This window comes from Sarcophilus harrisii, chromosome 3, assembly GCF_902635505.1.
Source record: "Sarcophilus harrisii chromosome 3, mSarHar1.11, whole genome shotgun sequence".
NCBI classification, from domain to species: domain Eukaryota; kingdom Metazoa; phylum Chordata; class Mammalia; order Dasyuromorphia; family Dasyuridae; genus Sarcophilus; species Sarcophilus harrisii.
In genome coordinates this window covers 406,490,949-406,509,483 of record NC_045428.1, presented here as the reverse complement: position 1 = coordinate 406,509,483, position 18,535 = coordinate 406,490,949, and the positions used below count along the sequence as shown (strand labels likewise).

Sequence of the window (18,535 nt, the reverse complement as noted above, 5' to 3'; positions counted from 1 at the left end):
TTCAGTATTTTATTGTAGCTACTGATGGATTCTTTGCAATTCTAATTGTAGCTGTACCATAATTATTTGTTGTTTTTCCTGCTTGTAAAATTTTCCCTTTGATTTAGGGTTTTTGAAATTTAGAAATGGTGTTGAATGTTTTTCTTGTGAATTCTCTTTGAGATGGTTATTGGTGGATTTTTTTTCTACTTTTACTTGTCCCTCTTATTCCATCATTTCAGGATAATTTTCTTTATTTCTTTTATTATTGTGTCAAGGTTCTTTTTTATTGTATCTTTTGGATAGAGCAATTATTTTTTTAAATTTATTCAATAGCCTTTTATTTACAGGTTATATGTATGGGTAACTTTACAGCATTGACAATTGCCAAACCTCTTGTTCCAATTTTTCCCCTCTTTCCCCTCACCACCCCCCCCCAGATGGCTGGATGACCAGTAGATGTTAAATATATTAAAATATAAATTAGATACACAATAAGTATACATGACCAAACCGTTATTTTGCTGTACAAAAAGAATCAGACTCTGAAATATTGTACAATTAGCCTGTGAAGGAAATCAAAAATGCAGGTGGGCAAAAATATAGGGATTGGGAATTCAATTTAATGGTTTTTAGTCATCTCCCAGAGTTCTTTCGCTGGGCGTAGCTGGTTCAGTTCATTACTGCTCCACTGGAAATGATTTGGTTGATCTCATTGCTGAGGATGACCAGGTCCATCAGAACTGGTCATTGTATAGTATTGTTGTTGAAGTATATAATGATCTCTTGGCCTTGCTTGTTTCACTCAGCATCAGTTCATGTAAGTCTCTCCAGGCCTTTCTGAAATCATCCTGTTGGTCATTTCTTACAGAACAATAATATTCCATAATATTCATATACCACAATTTATTCAACCATTCTCCAACTGATGGGCATCCACTCAGTTTCCAGTTTCTAGCCGCTACAAAGAGGACTGCCACAAACATTTGTGCACATACAGGTCCCTTTCCCTTCTTTATGATCTCTTTGGGATATAAACCCAGTAGTAACATTGCTGGATCAAAGGGTATGCACAGTTTGATAACTTTTTGAGCAGAGTTCCAAATTAGAGCAATTATTCTTATTATTTTCTCTTTTTTATCTATTCTATAGATCTGTTATTTGTTGTATGAGATGTCTCACATTCTCTTCTCCTTTTATCATTCTTATAGTTTTATTATTTTTGGTTCTCTTATGACTTATGACTGTCTTTTCCTTGTGCAATTCTAATTTTCAAAGGATCATATCTAGATATCTCTTTCTAATTGGTTGACTTTTTCATAATCTCATTTTTCTTATATTTTCTAAACTTTTAAAAAAATTTTTCTCAATATCTCTCATTTGATTTTTAGTCTTTTTTGATTTCTTCTATAATTTCTCTTTTGAGCAGGTAAACATTTAACATTACTTTTTTTGGGTAGAAGAGTCATTTTTTTTTTTACTTTGGATTTTTTACTTTGAAGATGAACCTTGGTCTTCTCTATTCCCATAATAATTTTCTACAGTTGGGTTCTTTCTCCTTTGTTTCCTCACTTTTTTAAAGAAAAAAAAAAGTTGGCATAATCTAGCCATGGAGTGAGGGGTAAATGATGCCTCTGGCTTCACTTCACTTCTTCCCTCTGTCTTGGAATCCATAGCTAGGACTGGTGTTCTTTATCAGAAGTTTCCTCAGTCTTCCTGAACTTCCCACATTATTCAGGAGAAAGTTCCTATGTTTCAGACTGAGACTGCCTCCCAAATCTACTAGCCCACTGTTCACTGTTGCAATTTGCTATTTTAGCAGAGCTAGCCTGAAGGTGTTTACACTCCATACCAGCTGAATCTCCATCCTGGAGTCTTTTTTCCAATCTTTTTGTATTTTCCCTGTTCTGCCCCAACTTATTTGTTTTTCATCCATCTATATTAGCCCTGAGGCAGAATTTTTTTTTTTTTTTTTTGTAGAGAAAATCTGGGGAGCTTCAACTTTTCTGACCTACTCTGCTATCTTCCCAGAATGTACTCTTAGAAGTAATTCTTGATTCCACTGGCAGGTAGGTGCAAAAATAGATAAAACTTTGAGCCTGTAGTTAGGAAGACTTAAGTTCGAATCCAAAAATATACATTTATTAAATGTGTACCCCTAGGCAAATCGCTTAACCTCTGTCTGCCTCTATGTCCTCAACTATAAAATGGGAATAATAATAGTACCCACATCTTGGGATTGTTGTGAGGATCAGATGAGATGAGGTTTGTAAATAATTTCAATTGTAAGGCCCAGATTTTTTTTAATACCCTTTCCATGGAGAACATATTTACTCTCATTCCTTCAATTACTTTTACTGTGATGAATATGTGATTTCATTAGTTTAAGGACTCCATTCACTAGTGAAGATTGCAACCAAACCATCCCTTTTTATCTTGTTCATATCTTTCCATAAATCCTCCATGAGTATCTCACCAATATACTGAGGCAGGGTATCCTGGGTCTTTTAATACTTCATAGCTCCAACTATCAATTTTTTATTCATCACTCTTGCCACATACCTGTTTATCTCCTTTCCTGGTTCTATTCATTCTTGTTGGTATTTTATCAGCTGTCCAAAGTCATCCTTAATAATGACTTACACTTATCTCACCCACTCTGCATCTTGCCATTACACTTTGCTTAACTTATAGTTTTGCTTCAACTGAATTTGTGATATTCCATGATTCAGAGAGATATAGCACTGTTGCTTAATAAATGGGTTTTTTATAGGAAAGAGCAGTTTGAGATAACTGAAAATACATGACTTCTTAAATGCAGTTTGGCTTGATTTCCCTTTAGTATATGATTATAAGCCATTTACAGTGTCTGTTCCAGATATATGCACTAAAGAACTAATTGAATAGGATGCCAATTCAATTATCTGCCATAATCTCTAGTTTTAACCTCTCTAGATTAGGACTTCAACTATGATTCCTCTAATCTTTGTGTGAACTGTTCTTATTTGCTAAGAAGGGCCTGAAAACAATTTGGATTATTGCTTCCAAAGAAGCAATTTGTTTGTTGTCCTTACCCAGACAATCTTAAAACACTCTACCCAGTGTATTAGTACCAAATCTCCTTGCAGGCACTTAATTCGAGAACATCAAAGAATCAACAAACTTACATATTCGTCAAAGAGGGTTTATCACAAGACTTAGTAAGAATAACAATAGCCATCATTGAGCAACCCTCATATGAGAGGCCCATAAATTCTTTTAATTATTTATGTTCATACTTAGTAGGAAATAATTTTCAGGTGCTACTCATTACTTATGTCTTTATGAGGCTGAATAGCACAACAGAAAGATGGCTCAGTTTGAAGTCAGAGGATCTGTCTTTGTGACCTTGGGCAACCTTTCTGGGCCACATCTATAAAATTAAGATGGTAGATTCTATGGACCTTCCAGCTTGAAATCTGAGGCTCTTCATAACCTGAATTGATAACTATTGACTCTCTGCACCAGAGCTCTGCTCCCTGCCCTTCTGTGGCTGTTTATTCTGCCTTGAAGTGTTCCATCAAATTATCAGTCAGCTTGCTGCCCTCAGTTCTGAACTTCTAGCAGATAGATGATATAGGTTGATGTTTCATGCTGTTGATTCCATAACTTGGCTGACTGTGCTAAAATTTAAACACCTCTCTAGAACTGGCCACCTATATTTCTGAAACCATTCTTTATATTCCAAATTCAACTATCACACACAGGGCAGGCAAGTCATTGTAGCTGAAGCTAGGGCAAAGAAACAGAGACAGGAAGAGAGGAAGAGAGAAACAGAGACAGACAGAGACAGAGTCAGACAGAAAAAGACAAGTAGAGTCAGATAGACAGAGACAGAGTGTCACACATACATTCACAGAGACAGAGAGACAGAGACAAAGATAGACAGAAAGAGAGAGGTGGGGGGAGAAGCAGCATGTACCTAACTAGTCAAATGATCTCCACCACTCTGATCACCATCTCCTTTCATATCATAAGAAGACAGTCTAGGAGCTTAAGCTCAAAAGCTTTGGGAATAAAGGCATCCCCAAACCACCAGACAGATAATGGATGGAGGGATCCAAAATCTTATCATCAGTAAAAACTGCTGACAAACTGCCATCGATAATGAAAAAGACACAGATAGGACTGGGAAGTCCTATCCCAGACCTCTGGTTTTACTTCCAACCTAACTCTCACAGCTATCATCCAGAAAAGCAACTCCAGTGAAGAAAGAAGCAGCCATCCTCCCCAAGTGTCACACAGAAGGTAGCCAAGCCAGCCTACAAGAAGCAGCAAGGCACCATATGGGAAAGAAAAGAAGTAGCACGTGCTAGGCAAGTCAAACTACCACCACTGCCATGTTTTCTCAGAGTCTTATGAACAGAGCCAGGGCTTTGAATCCAAGGGTCTTTAGAAGAACAATGCTTCCATCCCAGTGCCTTTAGCCATCACTGGTGTGGGGAAACAAGCCCTATGGAGATGTAACCTGACAGTTGCTCTTGCAATTCTATATAGCCACAGCTACTGAAGACTCAGGAGATAAGTTCCTGCCACCATTCTGTGGCACTGTCAAATATTACATCAGAAACTAATAACATTTTATTAGTAGGAATGGTATTAGACATATCAACATCTGCTTTGCTATAGCACCCTCAGGTCCATGTGACATTTCCATCTGATTTGGTAGCTGAAACCTTCTCTACATGTTGTTTCCCCTATTTGAATATGATCTTTTTGAGAGTGGGGATTGTCTTCCTTTTCTATTTGTATCCCTAGCACTTAGCACAGTTATTTGCATATATTAAGTGCTTAATAAATGCTTTAATATTCATGCATTCAGTTCCCAAGTTCTTTAGCCTAATATTGCTGAATTCTAAAAGCAAATCTTTTGTCTTTCATAGTCTGATTTGCTTTCCAGCACATGGGCAATCGTCCTTTGACATGTCAATAACAATCACTGGTTTTGAAGTTCAGAAAACACCCAATTGTCTCTCAGTCCCTTGTGATTCTCCTCTCGGATGATTAGGTAGGGTTATCCAAGTTTTCTGGGTTCACTTCTAGATAAGGAAGGGAACCATATGTTGTTCAGTATCATGAAGGAAAAAACTTTTAGTAATTAGTAAATTCTTATGTATGAGTAACAAATCTCCAGTTCAAGCCTTGAGCTCTTTCTTTCATTTCTCATATTCTGTGAACATTAGCATATGTAAGACATGTCTATTCTTTAAGATAATTCTTAAGTATTGGCTCCTATATGAAGCTTCCTCCAATTTCTCTAACCTATATCAATATCTCTTCTCTGATCTTTAATAACACTTTCTCCCCTAAATTTTATAGAATTAAAGAATTTATATCCATGACTAGACTTTACAGATAATTTTGCTTAACCTTCTCACTTTACAAATGAGGACAATGAAGCCTACTGTATTTTATTATTTTGCCATTTTCTTTCTCAAATAAAGTCTGTAAACTCCTAGAAGACAAGGATTATATCTTGAGAAGACAAGGATTATGTCTTGACTTCATCAGAGCATTTCAAAGCAGAGGTCATCTAATCCAACTTGTTTCTAAGTAGGAATTCCTTCTGTGTTAATTCAAAGAGATAAATGGTCATCAAGGGATAAGAAACCTATTGAGACAACCCATTCCATTCTGGAACAGCTGTCATTGCTAAGAAGGTTTTCCTAATATTGAGCCAATATTTGACTATCTGAACTTAATTTAATTGTTATTTCTCCTTAATTTCAGCCCTATTTTACCACTAATATACTAGTATCTCTATTTGCATGTCCTATTAGTACCCCAAGACATCCAAAACCAACTTCATCATTTTTCTCATGCTCCAAATGTCTTTTTTCCCACTTGCTGCTGAGAGCAGTACTATCCTTCCCATTTCATAAATGTGTGGAGATTCTTGAGCTAATTTAGCTAATTATTAGTACAAATGAAGCTTGACTAAATCTTCTTATTTCTAAATTTGTATTTTCTGAAATGTCACTCAGAAACCAGTTTTCTAGCCCAATTAATATAATTGATTATATATGATAAAACTGATTTATCATATTTGTATTTATGTTCAGAAATCTAAATGTCTAAAATGATCTCATATCTGAGTGTTTTTCATAACAAGAAGACATGTGAAAAGAGAAGAGGATAAAGAGGGAAGAGAATGTGAAGTTGACAGTAATATTTGGACTATAGCATTGGGAATAACATCACAAAAGCAAAAAAAATATTATTAATGTAACATTTCTTTTATAGGGAAACCAAAAAATGCCACAGATGTACACTATCCTTTATAATTAGAAAATTTCATGAACAAGGACCAGAAGTGCTATTCCTTCAATTGAGCTTAAATATCATTTTTTCATGTAACTTTCCTTAATTCTCAAGCCTGAAGGAGAACTCAAGAGATTGGACTCTGTCTTTTATATATATTTCATATGTTTCTATTTTGTAATACATAAAGACTTTGTATATGTACATCTTATCTGCTCTACTAGTTTATAAGCAACTGGAAGATAGGCATTGTATTGTGTCTTATTAAGTTTTGTATTTTTTCATGCCTGAACTATCATATTTTATATATAACTGAAGATGAATTAGAAAATTCTCTCTCAAAATTAAAGTTTTTATATAGTGATGATAGGTCATTAAAATCAACTAAAACCAGACCATCTCTCCAACATATATCTATATATTTCAGTAGTTTAAAGATTTTAATATTATTAATGATATACAATGATTGAGATATAGGTTAACTACTCTAATTTTTTTTTTTTTGCTTTTGCATCTTCATTGATTTTCATTGTTTCATGTATGTGTCTGTCAGTAAGTAGTTAATTGTGGAATTTGTATTGCTAGTAGACGCTCCTATACTACCCAAATATACCAAAGTATTACTTTCACATTTGTAACAAATGCTATTTAATAATAAAAGGGAACATTATTTTAATGCTTTACAAAGGACTTTCCAAATATTATCTCATTTGACACTGGAAATAAAACTGAAGAGGAGAGTACTATTATTATCTTCACTTACCTTTGAGGAACATGAAGCTTAAAAGGTTAAATGACTTTCAGTCACATACTTAATATCTGAAACAGGATTCAAACTCTCCTCTTAATGACTCCAAGTTCAGTACTCTATCCCTTGTATTTACTGGCTATAAACTTTAGTCTTCTGGCTCCCTTGGTGAAACTTTATTGTTGGTTCTACTTTGATTGAAAATTCCTTTTTAGCCTACAAGTTTTTATGACTAAGCATTTAAAAACACTAAAAAGGATTGGGGGAGGGTGTGTGTGTGGAGTTATAATAGGCTGAATGCAAATCTACAATTTTCCATAGAAGTGATTTTTAAAATTTAATTAAATTGAATAGTAATTAAACTCTGATTAATTATGATGATCAGTCTTGTTCCAGGACAACAGATGGTAGCTCAAGAGAAAATGCCTCTTCTTTCTATTGATAAGTAAAAACAATCATATAAATTGTTAGAATCAATTGATTGCCTTTTTCTTCCTCCCTCCCTCCCTCCTTTCCTCTCTTTCTTTCTTTCTTTCTTTCTTTCTTTCTTTCTTTCTTTCTTTCTTTCTTTCTTTCTTTCTTTCTTTCTTTTCTCTCAACTTTCTACTTTTTTTTTTTCTTAGAAAGTTTCAGTGGAATTGAAAAGTGACTATTATATAAAACAATATATATTTTAATCTAGTTGAAATATTTTCAATCTTTTAGTCATTTTAAAAGATGAAAAACATACTTACTCCAATAATATTTCTTCAGTTATACAGCACAAGTACCAATTAAAATAAAATAAAATTTCTAATTGTATGAAGACTCATGAGGTTATATATTTTTCCTTTAAAATCATGTCCCTTAACTATTAAGATAATTTATATTTATAAAAATTATTCACAAAAAATATTTTTGATAAAATTTTTTTCCAAAATTTCATGTGCTTTAATTTCAAGATGTTTTGATATCTAAATTCCTCAAGAACCTGACTATTTTAAAGTTTTCTCCAAAGTTTTTCTACAAAGGTATGAAGTTTAATTAAAAATTAAAGAGAAAGTTTTCACCAGTATTTCAATCTTATTGACAAATTTAATAACTCTTTAGAGAAATGAACAATATACATTTCTTTTTAGATAAATCATATTTATTTCGCTTATTAGCTGTGTTAAGTTGATAAAGGGCCTTCATTTTTCTGAGCCTCCATTTGTAATTGTACAATGGAAAGGAATTAAATACTTTCTAATATCATTTCCATCTCTTTCATTCTGTGAATTTCTTTAATTTATATGTATATGTACATATATATGAAAAATATATTCTATATGTGTGTATGTACGTGTATATATGTATATATATATATTTCACACAATGAAAACTCAAGCTAATTTGTTCTATATTTGTTTACATGAAAACACAAATGTTATTTGATCAATATTTGAGTGGCCACAATATGATACCCTGAAGAGATGACAGATTTGTTATTTCTTGTCTTGACCAGGAAAATTAAATTCAAAGGCAAAAGTATCTACAGTGTCTGCATAAAACCACTAATAGTTATTGACTCAGAAAACACCTAAGAAAAAAAATTAGTGAGATTTGCCTGATATTTGGTCCCTCACAATAAGTAAAGAATTCAGTGAGATTCAGGTTTGTTGTGTGGAGAAATGTGGAATCAGGAAAAAATGTCCATGAAATCATCTCCACTTCAAGAAAAAAAAAATAGCTTTACTTGAAGTTATCAAAGATATGTTCGGAATCCTAGGCAGGAATAGAACCAAAACCTATGAAAATGACATTCATCAGAAGGAAAGAGGGATTGAAGATGCCTTCACTTAAGGACAAATAGTAAAGCTCAGTTCTGAACAAGTCTCATAAGCATCTTTACACAGGAATTGGAATATTGGTCATTTCTGTCTCACAACTCTGTGGCACATATAATTTACTAATATTTCTTTAGGCTATAAAACAGTACAACTTTCTTTTCTCTTCCCCTGCCCCCGTCCCGTTTTTTAAGGTAGAGAAAGCTTCCAGGGATTGGGGAAAAAAGCATAAGTTTTTTGGGTTTATGCCATCACTTCACTTTGGATGTGAGCCAAAAAACTTTGCATCTTTCAGAGCTGATTCTCCAGAGGGACTTTTAAGTGGCTAACAAGTATTTCATGCTTCAGAAAGGGGACAGTGAGGCGTCTCCCTACCACCATTTCTGAGCTCATTCCCCAGGACGCATCAACGCGTCCCTGCCTCTCTCCATCGTTGGGGTGGGGGTTGGTTCTACGTTGATTAGTTTTAGGAGAGCCGAGTGGAGAGCCTGGAACCGGGACCTCGCAACAGCCTTGACTGCTAACGGGAAAATGAGGAGCTAGCCTTTGCCGGGAGCTGTCACTGCGCGTGGTGCTTGCCAGTATGATGATTCGCGTGATTTCTTCCAGGCCAAGGACCACCTTTGGCAACCCGCTCTCTCACAGTAAGTCTCGCTTACACACTTGCTCCATAGACTGTGAAACGGCGAGGCAGCGATGCCGAACGGCCATGCCACAGTTCTGGGGTCAGAGTCACCCTGGGGAACCGTTTTTTCTGCAGAGCCCTGGACTTCATTCATCCAGACCCCAGAGAAGGCGTCCCGGATCCACCTTCCTAAACCCTACCATCCTCGTGGCAGTTACGGGAACCGGGCGAAGGGCCACCTACCCAGTACCAGTACCACTCTCACTCCTCCCCCTTATCGTCCTCCTCCCCCACCCTGCAAACCCATAAGCATCGCATTCTCTCCCGGAAACAACCCTGCTGAGCAAAGGCGGAGGAAAACCTTGGGCCTTCCGCTCTGATTGGTCTCCCCCCGCAGAGCTGGGCGAGGCAGTGATTGGCTGCCGGCTGTTGTCAGTCGGGGGAGATCAGTGCCATCGCTGGGTAAGTGGAGCCGGCCGGGGCTTTGGTGCTCCCGCTGCCGCCGCGGCTGCTCCGGCTGGTGCAGCTGTGGCGAGCTCGCGCTGGGCGGCGGGCGCTGCTGCCGCTGCTGCTGCTCCTGCTGCTGCTCCTGCTGCGGGCGCTGCTGCTACGCTAGGAGGAGGAAAAGGAGGTGGAGGACGCGGTGGAGGAGGAGGAGGTGGCGGCGGTGGCGGCGGAGCAAGAGGAGAAGGAGGAGGCGGAGAAGTGATGCTGGCGCCAGGGATCCGGGCAGCGGCGGCGGCAACAGCATCACCGCCGGGAGTGCAGCTGCAACAGCCCCGTTGCCATCCAGCCGGGCGGCCGGCCGAAGACAACAAAACCAACTGGTAAGGTCCAGTCCAGAGGGGATCCGTAGGCGGCTCTGGCAACCTTTGGGTGAGATTTGGGAATTATTTGTCTGGATGGCAGCTGGGTGGCCGGAGGTTTAGCGTGGTGCGGGGTGAGCGCACCCTGCCCGGTGCCACAGACGAGGGTAAGGCGCTAGGCGAGAATGCTTGGGACTTGGGGCGCGGGTCCTGGGCGGGCAGCGTGACTGCTGCTGCCTCTGCCTATGCTGCTAGCCGCCGCTGAATCTGTGACAGACTTTGACAGCAGAGAGATTGCATGGCATGTGTGTGTGCGTGTGTATGTGTGTGTTGCACTTTCCACTAAAAGCAGAGGTCTCCCTCTCTAATGTGCACCAATGTCCTTCAGGAACCGAGGCTTGGATAAAATAGATAGGATGCTCTTTGACAGAGAAAAAGAGGGAAAAGAAAAAAGGAAGAAGCGTGATATGAGCAGCAAAGTCCGCTGTGGCTCATAAAGAGCCGAGTAAATTGAACTTTATTGCTATAATTAAAAGAAAGAGCATTTGGATCCAATCGCCTAGGGACAACGAATTCAGAAAGGCAATGTAATGTCAAAGCCCTGCTCGAGAATTCTGGAGGGGAAGCGTGCATGTTGATAAAAGGGAGTTTAAAGGAGGATGAGGGAGGAAACTGGAATAAGGATGGTCGTTTAAAGAACGGTAAAGAAACGACTCCCCACACTTTTTTTTTTTTTTTTCTGGAGACTGCGAGTCCGCTTTACATCTCTGGGTTTCAGAGAGGAACAGTCAACCTCCCTTTTCACCCCATGCTCTGAGAGTCTATTTCTACAATGCATAGTCCACTTTTGGGCAACTCCTTTAGATATGCTTCCCAAGTAGGGAATAGAGAAGAAAAAGGCATTAGGGGTTGTATTAAAGGACTGTATGTAAAGCTTTTGAATTGGACCTGTGAAGGTCCCACTTTGGAATGAGAGGGGCTCTTTGCTAGTTGAGGAGAGAGGAAGTAAGAAAAGGGGAATAGCACGGAAGCTACGATTGGGGTTGGGGTGGGAGTGAAAAGAACGAGGGTTAGGAACTACTTTCCTTGGGAAAGTTTCTAACTCCCGAGGGTCTGAGGGGAAAAAAAGAACAATCTACCAGAGTTAACCATCTGTTTGGGAAACTACATCACCAATACTGTTGGTGTTCTTCGGGCATGAGCATAAGAGTGAGTGCATGAGTGAGTGCGTGTGTTTTGCTTTCTACTGAAAGACCTTAAAATGAACGCGCCTTTTATAAATCCCTGCAGATGAGAATTGCTCCTTGTCTGGGACCAAATTTCTGTCGCTCAATAGAATGAACCAGTGGTCAGTTACTTGGGCAGCACCTCCAAACTTTTAATCCTCTATCATGTTAAGTATATTGATGGTTGACTTTCTCAGTTCCGTTCTTGGGTTAACAAACAAATAAAAAGTGTTTGGAATGTCTCACAGCCTACCTAAGGCTCAGATCTGTCGTAGTGAGTCAAGAAAAGACTGATGTAGTTGAAGTGGGGTAGGAACATCAAAGAACTCCTACCCCTTCTAGAAATGATGAGAAACCTTCATTTCAGAAAGCCTGATCTTTTTCCTGATGTTTTTTCTCATTAAAAACTTGCTTAAAGATTAGATTTCTGACCAATTTCACCAGAAAAAAGCCTTTTCTGAGAAACAAAAATAAAGGGGACAAAGGCTAGTGATTTTCATTTCTGCTTACATAAAATGTTCACTAAATTGAAAATATGCATGCTATTTAAATGTGGAAGAAAATGAATGCAAGAGACTGTTGGTCATCAGAGAATACTAGTATTTCCTCCTATTTTTTTCATTATAATTTACTTTCTCATTATTCCTTTATGTGAGTTTTTCTCAAATGGATGATGAAATGATTGTGGTATTCCCTACAGTGTTATTAGATTTGTGCTTTAAGGCAGTACTCAATTTTTTATCATTTGGTTAGTATGCTTTACATTTAAATGTCTTTTTTTATCACTTTTTTATTTCTACACTTTAAAAAAATCATGATTGTGTATATTTAGACAATTGTTGCTAATTTTTTTCCCTAAGTAGCTCTCACATCTGGCACAGTATCTAAATTTTTCTGAAGTAGCCGAAGGGAATGTAGGATGGTGGCTATTAGATCCTTATATGAAATTTGCTTTCTTTGTCATTATTTTTTAATACTGCTGAATTACAGTTAAATTAACTATTCTCTGTAATCTTTGTAAAAAAAAAATTCTTGTTGAAAACATCAAAAAGTTGATTTCCTTCTAAATTTTATTTATGGTGTGTCAGGAGTGATTGAACAAAAAAATTGTTCAAAAATATGAAAAATTAGCCGAGCAATCAATGAGTAATTGGCAGCCATGAATGCAACTATTCTTAGTAAGTATTTAAAATGTATATGTGGAACAAGATGGGGTAACATACTGCTTCCCAGTATCTCACTTTAATATTTTGTGGCTAATCCAATATGAGATAGCATATATCTTAGAAAGTGTAACTAGCATACTTTTCATGGCTTAACCATGCAACAATGCACTTTTCCTCATTTTAACATATTATTAGACTTTAGCAGTCTTTCATAGGAAGTATACTATAATTATCAGAATAATTGTTTTTAAAAACACTTTTTATCCACCTTTAAAGAAAACAAAGAAAATAAAAGAAAAAAAAATCTTGAAAATTGGTGTAGAAAATTGTTTAATGTAAAAGTAGTGCACTTTGCACAAACAACCATAAGTACATGTAATATATAAATATGCTTGTGAGATCATTTCTATATGCTCCCCCCAAAGGAAGATAGCATTAATCTGTTAGTCTTCATGTAGGACAAATTTTATACAGTTCTATAAATTCATTTCATCTTTGACTTGAGTATTCCATGTACCCCATAAACTTTGATTCTGCCTTATTTTCTAGATAGCTTTGTAGTATGGTCAAATGTCAATTTGTCAAAGCTATGTAAGTCATTAAATTGGGGGAGGGCTATATCAGATTTTACTTTTGATATCCAAATATAAAAGATTCTAGGGTAAACAGACTGAATAACTTTTTCTTAAATTATTTGTATAAAAATTTGATCTTTGGGTTATGAATGTTAGTAGTAATACACATTTGAACAAATATAATCTTTAAAATATTGTTAAAATTCTTTTCAACTATTCTGTTTTCAAAATATACCTGCAGCAAAGGTTAATTTTTTTTATATTTCTTTCATCATTTCCTAGATAAATTGCAAACTACAATTTGAGTTCCAAATATTTGTGACAGAATTCTAACATTTCTTACTATAAACACAAAACAATTTTAAACATACAAGCAGTACTAAAGGGATTAAAAAGCAAACAAAAAAGATTAAAAACTGGAGGACAACCCCAAGAGGAAATAATATAGGCTACCCACCTGGAAGATTAAACCCAAACATTTCAGACAGAAAAGTATTCATCTGGATTTTAAGTATCTTACTTGGAAGAATCCAGTCTCCTACAATAAACCTGCCATTATGTTAATTATTCTGATTGGTCTCTTCTCCTCCCAGGTATCCTATTCCCTACCTTCATCCCCACATGCCATTATAAAAACAGCAACAAAACAAATTAGCAAATGAAAATGAAAAGTGGAAAGTTGATTGTTTTAAAAGTCAAGATCATAAAATTCTTTGTAATCATAATTGGATAATTTCCATCTTCTACTATCTGCATCTGATTTAAGAACTGTACTTTTTTTTGTTTGTTTTTTTTCCCTTGGTTTAATTTTAATAGGACCTATGATTTTTATCAGGGTAGCAAGTGCCTGCTTAGTAATTCCCTCTTCCAACACATAGAGCACTGTCTGTGAAACTTTTAATCATAAATGCCAAGGGCATTGAGAAGGTAAGTACCCAGGGTCACACCACCATTATATTCAAAAGATGGAATTTTAATTTCAGTCTTCCTGCCTCTGGAGCTAACTGTATCCACCAGGCAAACAAATATCTCTTGTAAAAATTTTGCTTTGGTTTTAAAGGCATTTGTTTTTATCCAAATCCATATCTATACAACTACAATTTCCTTGGTGTTTTATATATTGGGTCAGTAGAAAGATAACTAAAAGACTAAAAAAACAGTGATATTTTTCTTTTCTTTATACTTTTTAGCAAAAATTTCCCATCTTTCATTCAAAGACAATACTATCTTTATATTTATATATTGTTTTCTACACTATAATTAAGAATTTTAGCAGAGGGCTCCCAAAAAGTTCTAATATCTAATATAAATTGGATGAACTATATAAAGTAGAGCAAAGAGACTTCTCTCCCCCCACCCCATGTTTTAACTGTTAGAGTAGATTAAAAAGCTTAACTCCTGGGAACAGATCCTAAACATTTCTAGACTTTTAATGGAAAGTTGAGTTTTAAGTTTAGAACTGCTTGTTAGTCACTTTCCCTCCAAATTACTATATCTATCTCTAATATATAAATATTAGACATATATATATATATATATATATATATATATATACCCATATACATACCTACATTATGTGTGTATATTGTTCCTCCTCTTAAAACAGACCAATTACTTAAAGATAAACTTGCTAAATTTTTACCAAGTTTCTGTTTTCTGGTGCATAAAATATTCTCACTTAGGATTCCAGTTTGACTTTTTTAAGCTTTCTATTTCATTTTCAATACCCTGTTTTAAAAAACAAACAAAAAAAAAACCCACTTTCTTACCCACAGTTCAGACAGTCTGAGGATGACTATTTAATTTAGTTTATAAGATTGGAATTTTGAATTACATTTTTATATCAAAAAGAACTTTTTAAATTGCATCCTTGAGAAACTGCATGAGATAACAAATTAATACTGACCTATTCATAACTTCTTTCTTTTATCAGTATGTTAGAATAGAGCCAGTAATGCTTCCTAAATGCCTTTCCTTTTTCAAAGTGAGAAATGTGTGTGTGTGTGTATGTGTGTGTGTGTGTGTGTTCAACCTAGTTTCAGAAAACTAGAAAAAAAGTTCTAGAAAACTATAACAATATTTTTTTCTAAAGAAAAGAACTTTATAGTCTTTTATGTATTGAGTAGACTAGGGAACCAATAGGGAAACAAAATATTTTAAGTTAGAGTTACCATATCTAGCTAAATTGGCCATATTTCATTATTTTAAGGGAAAAAATAACATTGAAAAAGAGTAGATATAATTTTTGTATATTTTTAGCAAATTATTTCTAATTTCAACTTGTAGACATCTGAGGCCAATGCGAGTTACTCCATAAGGTTTTTTATTTGTTTTGTCTTACTAGTATGTTTACATTAGAGATGACTGTTAAAATTATACTAATGATTCTCATTTTGGCTACTTAATTACTTCAATAAAAATAATATCCCATACCTAAAATGACTTTGATCATCATGCTTTGATGTCAGAAGGGGGAAAAAAACTTATTTTGATAAAGAAGCCATTCCCTAATAGTAGAGGTAACCAAATAAGCTTACAATTTTGTGTGTATGTGTATGTGTGACAGCTTTATCTTTGGTATCTACAAATTTCCATTAAATTGTTTATTAGCTTACTTAGAGTTACTAAAATACATGAGATATATGTAAAATTTAAGTAAAAAAATAAATTGCAGTTGCTAATATTTCCAACCATATTTTTTTTCTTTTCCATTAAATCATAAGACTTATACATACTTCTCTCCTATCATATCCCCATTTTTTCATTTTTTTCTTCTAAACTTAACTATATAAAAATTAATATTTTTATATGCAAAATAGAACAAATGAATATTTGTAAAACTGCCAGTCTCTATTAGGTACTACATGCTTTTTTCGAAGTTTATAATAAATTTACAATTTCATTTTAATTTTTTTTACCCTGCACTCAAACACAAAAAAAGAACTTTTATATACAGCAATCAAAGAAGGATATGAAACTGTGAATATTATGTATTGCACATTTCTTTTTAAAAAGTATATAATTTTTATGCCACTTTCAAAGATATTCTGAATTTTCTTCTACTCTCTACTGTGCAGTTTTTAAAAAAATGCCTCAATGCCCCTTCTTTTGTTCTTTATAACTCCCTCTATCCACCTGTTCTTTCCCCAGTTAAATAAAAGCTAAAAACCACAATCCTTTTAATAGATAAGCCCAATCAAGTAAAACAAATTCACATATTTGCCCAGGCCCAATATTTTAAATGATATTCTATTGTGAACCCCTCATTTTTAAAGAGCTAGTTTTTTCATTTATGTAATAAGGTAACAGAATTTAGGAAGAAGAGTACTGCTTGGTACTGCCCAATACAATTCAGCCTTCATAGATTTTGGCTTACAGAGGCACTTCTTGTCTCCCAAAATATACAACAGCATGTCTGAGAGGTTGGTTCCTAATTGATCATCTTTTACTGTATTTTGAGGTATTCCATTCAGCATATTTTATATGGTCACCAAAGACCAGCTGTTTTTTAAGGAAAGAGTCACAAGGTCCAATGACATCTGGAGATGGTGTCATCATTGAAACATAGGAAGAAGACATTAATTTCTTCTATGCTGACTTGGAATTCAATCAAAAGGAAAAGCTAACTTGGTCACTTGTAAATTTCTGTGAATTTTAGATGTTATCAGAAAAATATGGTGGTTTTAATTCCAATTAAATTATGCATTGGTAAATAAATTATGAAGCATAGTAGTCATGTTTTTTCATTGCTTATTATATTCTCTTCTCCATATTTTTATTTTTATTTATATCTTTATGACATGAGCAAATGAAATAACAATTTCACATTAGGGTCTCTATCTATGGAATGGGAATGATATTAGATAATCATTTAATTTGTGAGAGCAATGGAATTAAATATGAATAATTCCTTTTGATAACTTAGAATGAAAACTCACTTTTAAATAAAGATGGGAATAATATTATTTTTGTTAGAAATAATAAAAGAGTAGACTACATCTTTTTATAATTAACATTTTTCCTATTTCACTTTACTCATAAAAAGAGTTTATTGATTTGTTTTTCTATATACTTTGATGTTGAGGTTTGCTTATTAAAAGAATCATGTTTTTTGATCATCATATGTTGTTTCACATTTAAATATAAATTTTAATATAAAAACAAATATTTTAGTTTTCCAAAAGGATAGTATTCATATTCTTTATATATATATATATATATCATTGTCTCTCTCTCTCCCATGCTCCCTTTTCCACCATAGTGTTGATAATTCATATTTCTTTTCTTTGCCTTTGGTATATTTCTTGCTTTAGATACTTTGAGAAAAAATTCCATCATATTCTCACAAATTATGTCACATTCAGTATTAACTTCCTCTATGTATAACTGGTCTAACCCATATGCTTTTCTCATTTTTGTTTCCTTTACTACCATTTTTCCTCAAATGTAAGCATTTTGGAGACTATAATGTTGTAGTCCAACTGTATTGGCTTTACTTTGATGGTAACAAACTTTTTTTTTTTTTTTTTTACCATCAAAGTAAAGCCAACACAGTTGGACTATAACATTATAGTCTCCAAAATGCTTAACTTTGGAAGGGGAGGGAAATAAAAGATTAACTCCTCCTTCTCAAAGTTCTTAGTTGATTTTACTTAATTAGATTTCATAACGAGTTATATTTAACCTGTTTTTACTTTCCTCCTCTTCTGTGAGGCAATACTTCTCATAATCCATAATCTTCCATTCTTCTCCATAGGAAAAGTTTGTATATGAAATAATTGCTACATATACTTGCATATTTGCCCAATTATCAAGCCATATGTTTTGTGACTAAGGCAATGGTAAAGTTGTTTTGATATTTAATACAATATGTTTCCCTTCTATCTAAATAAACGGTAACATTTAATGATGTTTGTTAGCTTGCATGTGTAATTTTTTTTTGCTCCTTTGAATATGAGACTAATATTGGACATACCTCCTTCCATAGATAACTAGCTATATGATTATGGATAAATCATCTAACTTCCCATAACCTTACATTCAACATTTCTTAAATGATAGTAGTATTTCTTGTAGTTAACTACCTCACGTTGTTTTAAGGCTCAAATAAGATAAAACATATAAAGCATATTGCAAATCTGAAACTGATATATAAATGCCAGTTACTATCATTATAATAGAAACACCATTCTTTTCTCATTGTGTAAGTCTGCACAATTATCTACCCAATAATCTATTTTTTAGCATGACAAATATACTTCATTGTGTCAGAAAAACTCTTTAAATTTTTTCGTGTGAAGTGTTT

At 34.7% G+C, this 18,535-nt stretch overlaps 1 long non-coding RNA gene across 1 annotated transcript in view; it reads left to right on the top strand.

The window, feature by feature from the left end:
- The first annotated feature begins 10,134 nt into the window (after nt 1-10,134).
- The window catches only part of LOC116422456, a 431,491-nt gene continuing 423,090 nt past the window's right edge, over nt 10,135-18,535 (top strand). The window contains exon 1 of the long non-coding RNA XR_004233101.1: nt 10,135-10,284. This is a non-coding gene — a long non-coding RNA (uncharacterized LOC116422456). The remainder of the gene's footprint in view (nt 10,285-18,535) is intronic.